The sequence below is a fragment of the Palaemon carinicauda genome, chromosome 9 (genome assembly GCF_036898095.1).
Source record: "Palaemon carinicauda isolate YSFRI2023 chromosome 9, ASM3689809v2, whole genome shotgun sequence".
NCBI lineage: Eukaryota > Metazoa > Arthropoda > Malacostraca > Decapoda > Palaemonidae > Palaemon > Palaemon carinicauda.
The window spans coordinates 145,404,694-145,424,693 of record NC_090733.1 but is presented as its reverse complement, the minus strand read 5'-3'; positions in this window follow the sequence as shown (position 1 = coordinate 145,424,693).

Sequence of the window (20,000 nt, the reverse complement as noted above, 5' to 3'; positions counted from 1 at the left end):
CAGTAGAATTTAAACCCTTTGGTCTGGGCATAGTATGTGCTCTTTCAGTTGAAACTTAATTATCAATGTGCAGTATGTTTTTCAAACAAAACCGCATAATTTTGCGATTAAATGTATGTTTGATTAAAATTCTAAGATTCAGGCCTAGTGTGGCCATTTAATTCCAGGGTTATGATCAAAGGGCAGCAAGTAAGCTTTAACCTTTTTGTCAAGGATTACTGTGTCTTTAAATCAGTACTTTATGCCTCAAGAGCCCGTGTAAGGCAAGGCAATCTAAAACAAACGAACGAAAGTACTCTATGATTTGAACAAGAGTGTTTTCTTGAGTAAAACTTGGTGAACTGATTATTCTTTAGATTTTTTTTTTCAAGCGTTTATGGTTCAGTCATAAATGCATATAAAAATCGAAATCTAATGCTCTAATATTAGTTTTCTAATAAAAATCAAAATTTATCATCATCCTAAAATATTAACTGTGTGATCTAAGCATACTATGCATTCTTAATATGAAATCGCGTATATGTTCATCAAGTCGAGACCTCCTGATCTGACCCCATTATGATCCCAAGCAAAGAAAGCTCTTAAAGTTGGTTTTAAATTTAATTTTTTTATGATTGGCGCGTAGTTTTGCGTTCTGGAATCGAAACTGCGTTCGTTCCCGTGTTTTTTTTTTTTTTTTTTTTTACCCTCCAGCTATTAATTATTCCTTGTCAGATCGCCTGACTGTGGAGTGTCAAACTGACATGGCTCTGGGACGAAGCCTTTCAACCTTTGTAGCGCATTTTATTTAAATATTTCTTTATTAAAAGCAGAGTTATTCAACATACCATTATTAGATTCCTTGTCAGAGTTTTGTAGTCTCTCAAGCAGGTTTATTATTATTATTTGCAATTGTTTTTTTTTTTTTTTTTTTTTTTTTTTTTTTACTTCATCAGCTTCTCAAAACTATGAATAGAAAGGATTCAATACAAGAACTTATTCTCTTAATGCAAGGATCCAATACTATTCTGTCATGTACATGACAGCATACAAGGCCGACTCTATATTCTACTCAGAATCGCTGAGCAAGCAAGGCTTTTAACAATCTCTCCCACGTCTTTGATGAGTGATGGACTAGACCTAGTTTACATAAAGTTTACACTTCTTACAACTTGACAAAACCACTTTTTTACTTAAAATAATGAATGAATATAACATAGTTCTTCACATTTTTTTTCAATTCGACTTTAAAATAAAAAACTATTTAAATTAATGTTGTATTTACCACCTCACTTAAAATGTGTTGATAATAGTCAATTTGAATATTAGAATGAAAAAAAAAAATGAGTTTGCCATTTGCTTAGAAATTGGAATTTTATATTTTTGTATTCGGTGTTAAAAATCGGATTAATTTTCTTGCAGAAATAGAATCCTTTAAGGCATGGAAAACTTAGACCTATATATTTATAGATATACACATATATAGGCCTATATATATATATATATATATATATATATATATATATATATATATATATATATTTATATATTGAATATATATATATATATAAATATATATATGAAATATATATATATATATATATATATATATATATATATATATATATATATATATATATATATATATAGCCTAATGTGTGCGTGTGTGTGTGTGTGTATATTTATATATATAAGCTACATACACAATATAAATACATGTGTATTATGCATGTTTATAGTTTTTATATAATAATTTTACAGTTCCTTGGATCGATCTTTGGAACTCTTGCTCTTTTAATTTCCACAACTTTGGAATTCTATCTTTGAAATATTTTTTTGTGTTCAGAGAATAGAAAGATTATTATTATTATTATTATTGTTATTATTATTGTCACTTACTTACTAAGCTACAGCTCTAGTTGGAAAAGCAAGATGCTATACAGTAAGCCCAAGGGCTCCAACAGGGAAAATAGTCCAGTGAGGAAAGGAAATAAGGAAATAGATAAACTACAAGAGAAGTAATTGAAAATTGAATAAAACAGTAATAATAAAATAAATTCATATATAGATTATAAAAACTCAAAAAGCAAGACGAAAGGAAATAAGATAGAATAGTGTACCCGAGTGTACCCTCAAGCAATAGAACTCTAATCCAAGACAGTGGAAGACCATGGCACTGTTATTACTGATAACAGTAAAACTCGGCACGCTGCTTGTGAAGTAAAAGAAAAAAGAAAAAAAAACATATTTAAAGATAGGTAGTAATTTTCTTGGGGTTTATATACCAGTATCAAATTCAACTTGCTTTAGGCATTAACCTAATTTTTTTTCGTCTGACGTCACGTTTTATGCCTTCGTACTTTGATTGACTGTAGCGTTTAAAACTGCAATACCTTTTACGTGAACCCCGTCTCTGTGGTTGAGTCGGGTTACGACCTTCGGTGAGGAGTTTGAAGGCTTGACCTCTCCGTACCTTTTAGGACAAGATTGTTACTTACACTCGGCGTCATGTCCAACTATAGTCAATTCTTTTTAGTTAGCCAGATTTGCACCGACTCGCAAGGGTGCCCTTTTAGCTCGGAAAAGCTTTCTGATCGCTGATTGGTTGAACAAGATAATTCTGTCCAATCAGAGAGTAGGAAACTTTTCCGAGCAAAAAGGGCACCGCTGCGAGTCAGTGCAAATGCGCCTCATTAAAAAAAATTTAGTATAGTCAGCGTTGCTAGGTTTAGTAGTTCGGAATAGCATTTCTTTTTTATTTTACTTGTTGATAACCTTAAAATCCTTTATGAATAATTATACATTAACCTCCGGACTATTTTCTTATTCATTGTAAATTTATTCAACGCATTCTAATCCTTTGTGAATTATCATCGCTTATCCAATAGATAATTTTCTTCTCTATTTTGAATGAATCTCGATTTTAGATAACGCGAGACACTAAAAACCCTTCTGCCAGTTACCCTTTAAATATTTTGAAAGCTCAGTTTCGCTGCCAAGATTCGCCAAACTAATCTTGCTTTATAAAAGGTAGCCGGATGATATGTAATTAAATCTGACATTCTTATTCATCAGCATCTTAAGATGCATCGAGTTGGGTCTGTTCTCGTGATGAAAGAAAAGGTCAGCTAGAAGACTGGGTTTAAGATATATTCTTTTTAGCTTTCTTAGATTTAGAAATGGGGATTATTGACTTTGTGTTTTTCGTTATTGCCGTCTTGACTCGTGTATTTTATTATTTGCCTTAATAAATATGCTTGGCTTCATAACTTTGCTGCATTATCGTCCAGTTTCCAACAGTAACATATGTAAATTCTTGCTATGAATTAGATGGTAAAGCTTTTTCCAAAACAATTGTTAACACCTTAAAGGAGACGTGAATTATAGACACGTGTACACATACACAGATAATGGAATACACGAGACTTAATATTGGAATTTTGAAAGTGGATGAACATCGCTTGATATCGCTTGATAGAGAAATCTTAGATATTTTATAATCCGAATACAAGTTGAGAATATTCTAAATTTACAATTATTTATGTGTACGTAAAGTTGTAGAGTTGCGATATAAGGTGATACAGTAAAAACATAATTTTCCATAGCATAGCACTTCACAAATTAGGGCACACGACGACCCTCTCTCTCTCTCTCTCTCTCTCTCTCTCTCTCTCTCTCTCTCTCTCTCTCTCTCTCTCTCTCTCTCTCTCTCTTTATGTATATATGTTAAACTATGTAAATTAGGTACTATATATAGAAGTGTGTAGGATTCCCTCATGATAAAAGTATATATACCCGTTGCAAATTATTGCCTCTTCCAGTGCAATTTGACTGTTCCTTTCAATGCCCTAAAAGGATCCCCTAGAATTATTAATCTATTACCCTTGTTAATGAAGTTGCGGGGAGGCCATTCCGCAACCAGGTCCTTAGTTGTATGTGACCCGAATATTCATGAAATGTCTGGAGAGACAGACAGACAGAGAAGGCAACGGAAGAATATATATACTTCACACGGACAAATTAAACGGGGTTCACGCTAGATATATGACTTTGCGTTAATTGCAGACTTGCCTTCAGTACTGAATTGCATTAGGCTTGTAGTTGCTTTGGAGTGGACAGCTGAGGTGAATACTTTCATTTATTTCGATTGTTATTGATGACTTCTTGAAGGAATTTAAATCGTTGTCTTTAGAGGGAGGGTGTGACCATAGTTTTTGAGATGCTGGTGAAAAAAGACCTATAATGAAATCTTTATTATTTTTATTATTATTATTATTATTATTATTGTTGTTGTTGTTATTATTATTATTATTATTATTTATTATTATTTATTTTTATTTTTGTTGATTTTGTTATTCTTATAAATCTTATTATTATTTTTATTATTTATTATTGTTAATTTTGTTATTATTATTATTATTATTATTATTATTTTTATTATTATTGTTATTGTTATTATTCTTAATTTTATTATTATTATTATTATTATTGTTATTATTATTATCATTATTATTATTATTACTAGCTTAACCACAACTATAGTTGAAAAAGGAGGATGCTATTGGCTCAAGGGCTCCAACAGGGAAAAATAGCCCAATGAGGAAAGGAAATATGAAAATATATAAACTATATGAGAAGTAATGAACAATTAGAATAAAATATTTTAAGCCAAGTAACAACACTAAAACACATCTTTCATGAATAAACTATAAAAAAGAGACTTGTTAGCCATAACATTTGCTGTAGGTTTGAATGTTTTTATTTATATTTTCTTACTCAAACTGTTTAATCAATGGAAAAGAAATAACGGAATAAATGCTAAGCTGGATTACTGCTCTTTGTATGTAAGGAAACTTTAATGAAGCCAACTTTTCTCCCTGCCTTATTGGTTGTTTGACTCGGATTCCCTTCTTTAAGGGAAGGGCATCGTTTATTTGGTGTTCTGTATATATATATATATATATATATATATATATATATATATATATATGTATATATATATATATATATATATATACATATATATACATATATATATATATATATCTATATATATATATTTGTATATATACATATATACAGTATATAAATATATATATATATAAAATTATAAATATATATATATATATATATATATATATATATATATTTATATATATAGATAGATAGATATTTACATATACATATATATATATATATATATATATATAAATATTTACGTATATATTCCTGTATTTATGTATATACATATTTACTTATTTGTATAATTTGTATCCATATAAATAATTTATTTATGTAGAGTGTATTTTCTTAAATATATATTGATTTGCAAAGAGAATACTTTAAGGCCGTGCTTAGTCTTAGAGCAAGATCATTTATAGTAGCCAGAAAGTTGCCTGGTCGCGAATCTACCGCAGATGAAGAAACGGACAGCGCTTATTTGCCAGATAAGGTAGTGTATAGCTCGCCTGCAACGAAGCATTCGTCTGGCCACATTTTTTTTCCCAATGACCTATATTTTTAGGCGCACATAATGTTAGAAACCTATTATTTATCTGGGCATATATTTTTATTGACCTAATATACATCTAGGCACATATTGTTATTGACCTAATATACATCTGGGCACATTTTCTTATTGATCTAATATACATCTGGGCACATATTATTATCGATCTAATATACATCTGGGCACATATTGTTATTGACCTAATATACATCTGGGCACACCTTGTAATTGACCTAATATACATCTGGACCCGCATTGTTAGTGAACTAATGTACATCTGAGCACATATTTTTCGTGACCTAATATACTTCTGGCCACATACTGGTAGTGACCTAATATACATCTGGGTGCATATTGTTAGCAACCTAGTTTACATTTGAGCACATATTGTTAGTGACCTAATATACATCTGGGTGCATATTGTTAGCAACCTAGTTTACATTTGAGCACATATTGTTAGTGACCTAATATACATCTGGGTGCATATTGTTAGCAACCTAGTTTACATTTGAGCACATATTGTTAGTGACCTGGGTGCATATTGTTAGTAGCCTAGTATACATTTAAGCACATATTGTTAGTGACCTAATATACATCTGGGTGCATATTGTTAGTAGCCTATTATACATTTAAGCACATATTGTTAGTGACCTAATATGCAGTACATCTGGGTACATATTGTTAGTGACCTGATATACATCTGGGAACATATCGTCAATGATATATTATTCATCTCGGTACTTATGGTCAGTTACTTAATATTTATGTGGGCACATATGAATGATCTAGTACTCATCTGGAAACGAATTGTCAGTGATTAATACTCTTCTTGGCAAATGTTTTATATTTACGTTATTTAAGTTTTCCCATTTATTGCCAGTGACCTAATATCTATCTGGGCTTCTTGTGGCCTGATTGGTAACGTCTCTACATGGTGTTTGCCAGACGGGGGTTCGAGTCCCGCTCAGACTCGCTAGTGTCTTTTGCGCCTGCAACCTTACCATCCTTGTGAGCTAAGGTTTGGGGGAGCCTATAGGTCTATTTGCTGAATCATCAGCCGCCATTGTCTGGCCCTCCCTGGTTCTAGCTTGGATGGAGAGGGGTCTTGGGCGCTGATCATATAATATATATGGGCATTGTCCTGTATGCTAGGGCAATGTCACTGTCCCTCGCCTCTGCCATTCATGAGCGACCTTTAAACCTTTAAACCTTAATCATATTGACAAAACCCTAATACGCATCTGGACACACATCCTCATTGCCCTAATACTTATCTGGGCACATGGTAGTAACCCAATTTTTATATGGACACATATTGTCAGTGTCCTATTGCTCATATGGTCAATGACATAATATTCATCTGGGCACAAATTGTCATAACTTCGTACTTATCTAGACACTTAATATTCATCTGGACCTTTTTTTATTATATTGATCTGGGCATTTATTGTTGGTATGATTACAGTAATTTGAGTATTTTGTTTGATATTATATTAGTTTGCGCACATACTTATGACGACCCTATATTAACATGTGCCCATGGTTGATGAATTGAATTTTTTGGGCACATTTTGATGTCCTAATGTTCATCTAGTCATTTACGGTAGTGTCCTCATACTCACGTGGGCGCATATTGTCGATGTTTTAACTTTCCTCTATTCGAATAGCGTTAATGTCCTAAATTCAAATAGCGTTGATGTCCTAAATTCAAATAGCGTCAATATCCTAAATTCAAATAGCATTAATGTCCTAAATTCAAATATCTTTGATGTCCTAAATTCAAATAGCGTTAATGTCCTAAATTCAAATATCTTTGATGTCCTAAATTCAAATAGTGTTAATGTCCTAAATTCAAATATCTTTAATGTCCTAAATTCAAATAGCGTCAATATCCTAAATTCAAATATCTTTAATGTCCTAAGTTCAAATAGCATTAATGTCCTAAATTCGAATATCTTAATATCCTGAATTCATATAGTGTTAATGTCCTAAATTCAAATATCTTTAATGTCCTAAATTCAAATAGCATTAATGTCCTAAATTCAAATAGCGTCAATATCCTAAATTCAAATAGCGTTAATGTCTTAAATTCAAATATCTTTAATTTCCTAAATTCAAATAGCTTTAATGGCCTAAATTCAAATACAGTATCTTTAATATCCTTTATTTAAATAGCGTTAATGTCCCAAATTCAAATATCTTTAATGTACTAAATTCAAATATCTTCAATATCCTTTATTTTAATAGCGTTGATGTCCTAAATTCAAATATCTTTAATGTCCTAAATTCAAATAGCGTTAATGTCCTAAATTTAAATAGAATTAATATCCTAAATTCAAATAGAATTAATATCCTAAAATCGAATATCTTTAATGTCCTAAATTCAAATAACGTTAATGTCCTAATACGCAGGGCCCTTCCTTGTCTGCGCTGACCTGGCTTATCGTCGTATCTCAGATTCTGACAATTGAGTTAATGCAGAAGGTAACTCTGCTCGCCTCATGATACCGAAAAAAAGGTAATGATAATCAATTTGATGAATAATGATACGGATGAAAGTGCCTGATGCAGATATGCGTCTCGCTCTGCTGATATTATTGTGCCTCTTTATAGAGACTGGTCAGCTGATTCCATTTGCGTGTCTGTTTATACGTATCAATGGGAAATAGAAAAAAAGGAATTGAAAATATGCGAAAACAATTTTCGCGTCAGGATTAAAATAGGAGCTTGTTGCGTAATTGGTCTTGCTCGTTCACACACGTACACATACACAGGAGAGAGAGAGAGAGAGAGAGAGAGAGAGAGAGAGAGAGAGAGAGAGAGAGAGAGAGAGAGAGAGAATAGTAGTTCAAGTTATGTGAAAATGTAGATGAATGAAATGAGATAATTAGAGATGCAACAGATGAGAGAGAGAGAGAGAGAGAGAGAGAGAGAGAGAGAGAGAGAGAGAGAGAGAGAGAGAGAGAGAGAGAGAATAGTAGTTTTAAGTTATGTGAAAATGTAGACGAATGAAATCAGATAATTAGAGAGATGCAACAGATGTAAGAGAGAGAGAGAGAGAGAGAGAGAGAGAGAGAGAGAGAGAGAGAGAGAGAGAGAGAGAGAGAGAGAGAGAGAGAGAGAGAGAGAGAAAGTATGGAAATTCACCAGAGAAAGTTATAATTGAAATAGAGAAAGGCGACTGTTTTTAGAATCTGAAAACACATGTGAAATGACAAGAAATAGATAAACTAATTAAAAAAACGTCAACATAAAAAAAAAAAAAACATGCATTTGAAAATTCCTCAAAACTCTCATTGCAAGGGAGAGTGGGAGAGAGATAACTTTTAGTCCTTGACAGAATTGCATAATGTATTTGCATGTTACAATGATCTTCTTTTGGGATGGGGTGTTGGGGGGAGTGGGTGGGTGGGCGGGCGGGCGGGCGGGCGGGCGGGCGGCTGGAAGACCATGTTTGGAAACTTTGGGTACAGATGTTCCCTGGGGAACTGACTTTTCCCCCCATCTAGTGGTCGACTTTCTCCTGAGATAAATGTTTCTTTTGAAAGGGCTTATTATCATATTGATTTTTCTAGGCTACTGATTAAAGCTTGGCTAATAGTATTTCTAATATTGCTCATCTTCTTAGTAATAGTAGCAGTAGTAGCAAGAGAGTAAGAGGACCCCAGATGTATTTACCTGCAATTTTTCTGTAGTTACTAATATTCCTTATCAGTAATAGTAGCAGTAGTAGCATGAGATTAAGAGGACCCCAGATGTATTTACCTTCAATTTTTTTTCTGTAGCTACTAATATTCCTTATCTCATCAGTAATAGTAGCAGTAGTAGCAAGAGAGTAAGAGGACCCCAGATGTATTTACCTGCAATTTTTCTGTAGCTACTAATATTTCTTATCTCATCAGTAATAGTAGCAGTAGTAGCAAGAGATTAAAAGGACCCCAGATGCATTTACCTGCAATTTATTTCTAGCTACTAATATTCCTTATCTCATCAGTAATAGTAGCAGTAATAGCAAGAGAGTAAGAGGACCCCAGATGTATTTACCTTCAGTTTTTCTGTAGCGAAGAATTATTAAAGGTTTAATGAATGCACTCCATAATGCATTAAAAGACGGGCTAACATATTCAATGGGTACAGTGTAAGGAAATAAATGCCTACTTATGATGTAAAGTAGGTTTTGATAGTCTGTTCAAACATGGTAACTCGATTTCTAATCCTTAACTTTTTTGTTCTTCACATATGGAGCATTTAATTAGCCATCCAGTTCGTTTTGTTAGAAATATACGTATCATGAATAATAATAATAGTAATATTAATAATAATGGTGATAGTGACCATCATTACTTATTTGGTATATGGAATTACTGCTATCATACAGAAATGGAGCTTTTATAAAAGCAGTCATGAAAAAATCTAAAGGGATTAACTAATTACCTCCGCCAACGAAGTTGGAAGGATGTTATGTTTTCGCCCCTGTTTGTGTGTTTGTGAACAGCTTCCTGGCCACAATTTTAATCGTAGTAATGAAACTTGCAGGGATTAACTGTTATGTAAAAAGCTGGAAATTATTAAATGTTATAATGGTAAGGTCACGGTCAAGGAAAATCCAATTCACGTAATCAGCCATAAGTTTGGACATCGTTGTCACAGAGACTTCAAACTTAGTTCATATTTGAGTTTATGAAAATCCACGGCAATTAATATATGTTAAGGTCAAAGGTTGAGAAATAAGCTGTTGCGGCGGATAACAAAAAGATACATATCAATTTAACCTTTAAATTCAAAACACTTCGTAAAGACCTCGGGTAATTTTTATTTACATGTTCTTTGCCATCACGGGAACCTTACCTTGAGATGTCACTATACTTACTAATTTGTTAAAGGGATGAATGGCTTGATGTGAACCTCCTGGTTGTGGCCGATGTGATAACATCCCTGACTGGTAAACACCGGACTGGGGTTCTTGTCCCGCTCAAACTCTCAAGTTTATTTGGTCGCTGCAACCTCACCATCCTTGTGAGATAAGGATGGGGCGTTTGGGGGAGCCTATAGGTCTATCTGCTGAGTCATCAGCAGCCATTGCCTGGCCCTCCTTGGTCCTAGCTTGGGTGGAGAGTGGGCTTGGGCGCTGATCGTATGTATATATGGTCAGTCTCTAGGGGATTGCCCTGCTTCTTAAGACAATATCACTATCCCTCGTCTCTGCCATTCATGAGTGGCCTTTTAAAAACCTTCAAACCAATAGAGATGATGGGTGAATGATTCAAACACAATGTTTCATCAGCGGGACACTAATGAGAAAGCTGTTCTTTATTTTTTTGCTGTTTCCTAGCAGAAAATGTATGGCCGTGAATTCATAATTCATAAACCCATCATTGACTATTTTATTTCAGTTTATTGTAACTGAAGTAAACATTTTTCCTTATGGATGCCTTGGCTTCGGTAATCAAACATCAAACTGTATTAATATTTGTATTCGATTGAAATTTATCAGATCCGCTTATATACGTGTTTGTATATATATATATATATATATATATATATATATATATATATATACTGTGTATATATTATATATATATATATATATATATATATATATATATATATATATATATATATATATATATACATACATACATACATACATACATACATACATGCATGTACATGTACGTTTCAAACCATGACTATTCTCAAAGAAATAAATATGAAACCCGATTAAAGTTGTAAGATGAAATATGGTCCTAATATCAGATGTGACCTCACTTGAGAAATAAGAAGGGGATTGGCATGTTTCTCTAAGCTTTGCATGAGGAATAATCTCAATTAGAATAGAATATTTAAGAAGAGTAACAACACATAGCTATAATGTGTAGCCACAATAAAGTGGATCAAGCTAGGAAATTAAAAAGATATATTCTGAAGATACCCTAGGAAGTAGCACAGAGCAAGAAGCAAAACTTAAACACTAATTGGAGGTAAATAAGTATTTAAAAAAGCAAGACTGTTCCTGCGTTAAGCAAAACGAGGATAGCACTGAGCAAGGCAAACCTAGCATTATGCTACGCAAGACCAATATTTAGCAAGAGCGAAGCCTATCATTTAGGAGGGTAAGTTTGGCCACTTAAACTTTCAGATCAGTTTGTGCATGATAATGCAAGATGCATGGCAATGCTGTTTACGCTCTTTGAGGAGGTTAGAATTTATTCTAATGGTGTTGCTGTTCTTGAAATATTTTGAGTGTTCATTACGTCTCATGTAACTTACTTATTTCCTTTCTCCACTGGGGTACTTTCCCTGTTGGAGCCCTTGGGCTTACAGCATCTAAGCTTTTCCAACTAGGGTCTGTTGGAGCCCTTGGGCTTACAGCATCTTGCTTTTCCAACTAGGGTTGTAGCTTAGCAAGGAATAATAACAATAAAGATTGGGTAATGTAAAATACGTGTTTGCTGTCATGAACCCGTATTGATATCATGTTAATGACGAAATATATCGGTGATCTCTTAAGGGAGATAATAAAATTTTCAAATTCAATGTTGGGCTGTACATTGCAAACCCAATTTGTGCTCACCTTGTATGGAGCACATCTTTTAATTGTTTTACGACCCTTGTACACGCATGTTTCTCTCTCTCTCTCTCTCTCTCTCTCTCTCTCTCTCTCTCTCTCTCTCTCTCTCTCTCTCTCTCTCTCTCATATTCATTCATTCATTCATTCATAAGTCCCTACAAGTTCCATTCAGGCTTTTCTTACCCTTTTGCGTCATTTGTAAAGAATTTATAAATCTTAATTCTACTACAGTTTATTTGATTATTTTTTAAAAACTTTATGGTACTTTCCATAAGTATTATATTGATGTTTAAATTAGGTTTGTTTTCTCAATGTAACCTTTTTAAATGCAATCTAAAGCATATTTTTTCACTGAACGGTCACCTTTCGTCCTTGGAAGCCTTGTATTTTTGCTGGGTCGTTCTTACTTGAATATTTTGATAACCAGTTAAAATTTTAAGACTTTATTGTAAACCGTTTTAATTCTTTGGTTTTTAGTTATTTATAGTTCAATAATTTTTTTTTTTTTTTTATTCATAGAGTTTCTGTGTAAGAATTAGGTTAGTGCGGTCGTAGATCAACTATGAATAGATATATTGTTCAATAATAATAATAATAGCAACAGTACTTTACTAAATTTTTTTTAATGAGGCGCATTTGCACCGACTCGCAGCGGTGCCCCATTAGCTTGGAAAAGTTTCCTGCTTTCCGATTGGTTAGAATTATCTTGTCTAACCAATCAGCGATCAAGAAACTTCTCCGAGCCAAAAGGCTACCCCTGCGAGTCGGTGCTAATCTGCCTCACTAAAAAGAATTGAGTATAAGTGTTAAGTACTTCATACACATTCCAGGACCTTGATTCATAATTATTTAAGGCTTAACTGTTTATCTTCCAGACAACAGGACCCAGTAATCCAAGGCAAGGAATCTCCCTCTACCTAATTCTCTTATATAATTTATATATTATAAGATTCGGATAATTGTCAGTTTTCATATTACTAAAATAAGCTTTCAAATCAAAATTATAGATCTGTTGCAAAAAGTGAGCTCGTGCTTTTGAAATTTCAACCAATGAATAAAGTTGGATGTAATTAAGAAATGTAGATTTAGCCTTCGTGTCTTAATCTCCTCGTAAAGAGATTTTTGTTATGCTTGTTAAATGCACAGCGACGTTTCTCATTAAGTTTTAGACAACTAATTTTCAGGTGTTTTTAAGATTTCAGTTTAAATTCCTCTAAACTTTTCTCTTAGTTATTTTTATCAGAAGTGCGAATTATTCTAGCTACCGGCCGGTTAATATGTTGCAAGCTTAGACAGCGAACTTCGAATTTCAGACAGCTTTTCACATCATGGCTCTATTTTTTCTCATATATTTACAGGCTTGAGATGCCTCATCTCGGGGCTGGCACCTTCGTTCTGACGTTTTTGCGCTTATTGATCTCGGGCACGCTATTCTATTTAATATCTCCTTTTATTGTTTTGTTAAATTTTCATTGTTTATAAAGGAAATATTTATTTGAATGCTGTTACTGGTAGTAGATTGGCCAGGGCACCAGTCACCGGTTGAGATACTACCGCTAGTGTTATGGGGTCCTTTGGCCAGACTGTGCTACATTGGATTCTTCTCTCTGGTTACGGTTCATTTTTCTTTTACATACACAGAATAGTCTGGCCTATTCTTTACGTATTCTTCTCTGCCATCATACACCTGACAACACTGAGATTACCAAACAATTCTTCTTCACCGAAGGAGTTAACCACTGCTCTAATTGTTCAGTGGCCACTTTCCTTTTGGTAAGGGTAGAAGAGATTCTTTAGCTGTGGTAAGCAACTCTTCTAGGTGTAGAACACTCCAAAATCAAACCATCGTTCTCTAGTCTTGGGTAGTGCCATAGCCTTTGTACCATTGGTTTTTCAATGTCTTGGGTTAGAGTTTTCTTGCTTGAGTGTACACTTGGACACGCTATTCTATTTAAAATCTCTTCCTATTGTTTTGTTAAAGTTTTTATATAGTGTATAGGAAATATTTATTTTAGTATTGTTACTGATCTTAAACTAATTCAATTTTCCTTGTTTGCTTTTCTCACTGGGCTATTTTCCCTGTTGGGGCCCCTGGGCTCATAGCATCCTGTTTTTCCAACTAGGGTTGTAGTTTAGCAAGTAATAATAACAATAATGATAATGATAATATTAATAATAATAATAATAATAATAATAATAATAATAATAATAATAATAATGATAAGGCTCGAGTCATTTTGGATGAAAGAAAGCCTTCCAATAAATATTTGACCTAATAAGGACTGGTTTAATCTTTTTGGTCCCTCTGCACAAGTTGAAGTCGAAATTTTGTTTTCGCCCGCCTCCCCAAATGTATTTCTCGCAGTCGTTTGCAAATGCTTCGCGCAGAAAATGCTTTAACGTGATGTAATCTTCTTGTTGGGAGAGCCAGAGGCTACATTTTATTTACGACGATTCCTCGTAACCTGTCTTGGAGGCGTGTCTCTCTCGGTGATTACATTCGAGCTAAATCAGTTTGATTTTTTTATTGTAGTTGTGGGGGGTTAGATTATCGTTTGGGATCTATAGTTGTTATTATATAAACGGAAAATAATTAGTTGTTTTAATGTTTATATATGTATGTATATAATGCATGTATGTGTATATATATGTATATACTGTATGTACCTGTATATACTATTTGTATCATTATACTGTATACATATGTGTATATATATATATATATATATATATATATATATATATATATATATATATATATATACTATATACTGTATATATACATATATATATGTGTGTGTGAAAATTTTATATATATATTATATATATATATATGTATACATATATATATGTATATATGTGTGTATATATATATATATATATATATATATATATATATATATATATATATATATATATATATATATATATATGAGAGAGAGAGAGAGAGAGAGAGAGAGAGAGAGAGAGAGAGAGAGAGAGAGAGAGAGAGAGCTCTATGATATGAAACTGCTATCATAAAATATCTGTATCACATAAGTGGCAATTCTCGATGAACGAAATTTCCCATTATAAAATACTGCTGATCGTTGTTTTTATTTAAGTTTTACCTTGATTCAAGTAAAAAGCCAAGAAAAGCGCGTGGTTTGTGGAGAACTGTAAGCATTAGCAATAGGCTTTTCTAAGAAGAGCCTTTTAAAGTGAAAATCATGATTCTTAGGTATTTTTCTAATAAGTGGCATGAATTTGGCAACTGGGATAGAACGGGATATAGAGGGAATGAGGGGGCTAAAAAGGAATTTCTGATTTATAAGGAAAGGGAACCCAAACTGAAATGTTTGTGACCAGGGCCGTTGGAGTCAGTGTCTGCTGCCTTTGAAGGCAGATAAGCAGTTCAGATTCCTAAACATCGGCGGGAGTTGGCCAAAGGGTTTATGTCCACGACATGCATGTCGAAGCCATTTTTGATATCTCGAGAGCAGGAAGCCAGGAAGGTTTCTGCCCTTGTTGGAGGTTGTAGCGATTTGTGTCGACAGCTGAGAGCTGTTTCCTTCAGTTGCTGTTGCTTTTCTTTTATTTGCGGTGTTTGGCTATTTGATGGCAATGTTTGCGGCCCTCTTGAAGTATCCAATGGTATAAATAGCAGTTGCAGAAGTAGAAGTTCTCTTGCTGTCCTCTTGGAGTATGAAATGATATAAATAGCGATTGCAGAAGTAGTAGAAGTTCTTTTGCTGTCCTCTTGAAGTATTGAATGATATAAATAGCAATTGCAGAAGTAGAAATTCTTTTGCTGTCCTCTTGAAGTATCGAATGATATAAATAGCAATTGCAGAAGTAGTTCTTTTGCTGTCCTAGAAGTATCGAATGATATAAATAGCAATTGCAGAAGTAGAAGTTCTTTTGCTGTCCTCTTGAAGTTTCAGATGATATAAAAAAGAATGGCAGAAGTAGAAGTTCTTTTATGTATTTTATAGTAAAGATAGTTAAAAACAGTGATGGTGACTTCCTTGAAACTAACGAATACAAGCAGAGGATTGATGTTACGGTGACTATCAACAGACGATCGAATAGAACAGATACCCGATGACAATAATGTTGATGCCCATGAAAGAATCAGATGGTCTTGCTAGTAAGACTCGCTACTTTGGATTTTTGGTAACCGGGCGAAATGGCCTGGCGCCTCTTACGCCACTGTGATATTTGAAAGCTTAATGATAGGTCGTGTAAGTGCAGTTGCGCCGTGTTTGTTGTGTTGAAACTGGCTTGCGGCTTTTGCATTTAGAATATATGATCAATGCAGTGCCTTATAAGGCCCTGCCTGGCAAGTATTGTAAGAATATGGACCAGGGGTAGACCGGGTGGTTTTCCGAAAGCTTTCTGTCGGACAGTCTTATTATTATTGTTGAGAGAGAGAGAGAGAGAGAGAGAGAGAGGAGAGAGAGAGAGAGAGAGATTCCATGAAATCTCAAGATTCAAAGATTGGAATTATGAAATACAGGATATCGCAAGGAAGGAAAAGTGGACAGAAGACGACTAAAGGGAGAGAGAGAGAGAGAGAGAGAGAGAGAGAGAGAGAGAGAGATTCCATGAAATCTCAAGATTCAAAGATTGGAAAATATGAAATACAGGATATCGCAATGAAGGAAAAGTGGACAGAAGACGACTAGAGAGAGAGAGAGAGAGAGAGAGAGAGAGAGAGAGAGAGAGAGAGAGAGAGAGAGAGAGGAATTTTTAGTTGGTAATAGAATCTAGTATTTCCACCTTTGTCGTTAGTGGTTATTGGGGTATTCAATATATCTGGCGATATGGAATGAAGTTAAGTTTCTGATGATCAGGAGAACCGTTATAGTTTTATTTTTTCGATAAAATATATAATTTAACGTTACAATAACACCAACTATTAACACCAAACTTTCCCATCAAAGCTCAAGATAGAAACGACTGGCGAAATCTAACCGAGGCCCTTTGCGTCAAAGAAACGACTGGCGAAATCTAACCGAGGCCCTTTGCGTCAAAGAAATGACTGGCGAAATCTAACCGAGGCCCTTAGCGTCAATAAGCGTAGGAGGAGATGTTGATGATTAACACCAAGAGATGTTGTATAATAAGTCATTCACCAATTCTTATAAATAAGCCACATTGGAAATTGCACGAACGTAATCAAGTGATTAGATGAAATCCTTTCCATCGACCTCCCAGTGATGCAAAGCCCCTCGTCCGCATGCCATGCCTCTTTTGGCAGTGCCTCTGATATCTTACCCGATCCTGCTCCTTGATCAATTTCATGATGCTGCAATAATTTTCTATCCCCTCCCCCTCCTTACACGAGCACTTTTCAACCTCTTGACCCATGCAGCAATCCTCGTTCCATTTAAATGTATTTTTATTTTATTCTTAGGCAAGTGGCATTGTCAACCCTTGGATTAGTGCTTCTACCGACATATATGCACGTGACGTTGTCGACCCCTTAACTATTGCAGTTGGCCATCCCTTAACATGTGCAGTTGGCGACCCCTTAACATGTGCAGTTGGCGATCCCTTAACAAGTTCAGTTGGTGATCCCTTAACATGTGCAGTTGGCGATCCCTTAATATGTGCAGTTGGCGATCCCTTAACAAGTGTAGTTAGCGACCCCTTAATATGTGCAGTTGGCGATCCCTTAACATATGCAGTTGGCGATCCCTTAATACCTTAATATGTGCAGTTGGCGATCCCTTAACATGTGCAGTTGGCGATCCCTTAACAAGTGCAGTTGGCGATCCCTTAACAAGTGTAGTTAGCGACCCCTTAAGATGTGAAGTTGGCGATCCCTTAACATATGCAGTTGGCGATCCCTTAACATGTGCAGTTGGCGATCCCTTAACATGTGCAGTTGGCGACCCCTTAACATGTGCAGTTGGCGATCCCTTAACAAGTTCAGTTGGTGAATCCCTTAACATGTGCAGTTGGCGATCCCTTAATATGTGCAGTTGGCGATCCCTTAACAAGTGTAGTTAGCGACCCCTTAAATGTGCAGTTGGCCATCCCTTAACATATGCAGTTGGCGATCCCTTAATACCTTAATATGTGCAGTTGGCGATCCCTTAACATGTGCAGTTGGCGATCCCTTAACAAGTGCAGTTGGCGATCCCTTAACAAGTGTAGTTAGCGACCCCTTAAGATGTGAAGTTGGCGATCCCTTAACATATGCAGTGGCGATCCCTTAACATGTGCAGTTGGCGACCCCTTAACATGTGCAGTTGGCGACCCCTTAACATGTGCAGTTGGCGATCCCTTAACAAGTTCAGTTGGTGGTCCCCTTAACATGTGCAGTTGGCGATCCCTTAATATGTGCAGTTGGCGATCCCTTAACAAGTGTAGTTAGCGACCCCTTAATATGTGCAGTTGGCGATCCCTTAACATATGCAGTTGGCGATCCCTTAATACCTTAATATGTGCAGTTGGCGATCCCTTAACATGTGCAGTTGGCGATCCCTTAACAAGTGCAGTTGGCGATCCCTTAACAAGTGTAGTTAGCGACCCCTTAAGATGTGAAGTTGGCGATCCCCTTAACATATGCAGTTGGCGATCCCTTAACATGTTGCAGTTGGCGATCCCTTAACATGTGCAGTTGGCGATCCCTTAACAAGTGCAGTTGGCGATCCCTTAACATGTGCAGTTGGCGATCCCTTAATATGTGCAGTTGGCGATCCCTTAACAAGTGCAGTTGGCGACCCCCCTTAACAAATGCAGTTGGCCATCCCTTAACATGTGCAGTTGGCGATCCCTTAACAAGTGCAGTTGGCGATCCCTTAACAAGTGCAGTTGGCGATCCCTTAATATGTGCAGTTGGCGACCCCTTAACATGTGTAGTTGGCGATCCCTTAATATGTGCAGTTGGCGATCCCTTGATATGTGCAGTTGGCGACCCCTTAACAAGTGCAGTTGGCGATCCCTTAACATGTGCAGTTGGCGATCCCTTAACAAGTGCAGTTGGCGACCCCTTAACAAGTGCAGTTGGCGACCCCCTTAACAAGTGCAGTTGGCGACCCCTTAACATGCGCAGTTGGCGACCCCTTAACATGTGCAGGTTGGCGACCCCTTAACAAGTGCAGTTGGCGACACGTAGGTACGTGGCATTGTCGACCCCTCAACAAGTGCAGGTAGTAACATTTAAGCGCATGGCATTGTCGGCCCCTTTAATAAGTGCAGTTGGCAACATCAAGGTCGACCCCCTAACAAGTGCATATATGGACATGTAGCTACGTTACATTGTTGCCACCTTGAATTCAGTTTGCAACATTAAGGCACGTGTTATTGTCGACCCTTTAACAAGTGCAGTTAGAAACACGTAGGCACGTGGCATTGTCGACCCCTTAACAAGTGCATTTGGCAACCTTCAGACACGATGCATTGTAGACTCGTTAACAAGTGCAGTTGGTAACATTTAGACACAATGCATTGTAGACTCATTAGCAAGTGCGGTTGCAACATTTAGACACGTGGCATTGTCGACTCCTTAACTAGTGTAGTGGGCAACATTTAGACACGTAGCATTGTAGGCTCCTTAACTAGTGCAGTTGGCAACATTTAAGCTCGGGGCATTGTCGACTCCTTAACAAGTGCAGTTGGCAACATCTAGGCTCGTGGTACAGTCGATCCCTTCTGTACTTTTTAAGGGGTTGACAATTCCACGTGTCTAAATGTTGCTAACTGCACTTTTTATTAATGGGTCGACAATACCACGTGTATATATTCAAGATTATCCTCTTTCCTTATAATCATCTCGGCTCGTTCAGTATTTCCCAATCCCTTACATTTGTACTTCCCCACTTTCTAGCATATTTTCATCCATACCAACATTCCTATCCTTCTCTCTCATTATTTCCGAAAAGGAAGAATTATGAGTTTTTATTTTTATTTCATTACTTATAGTTTCAAATAAGACTTTCATACAAAGAG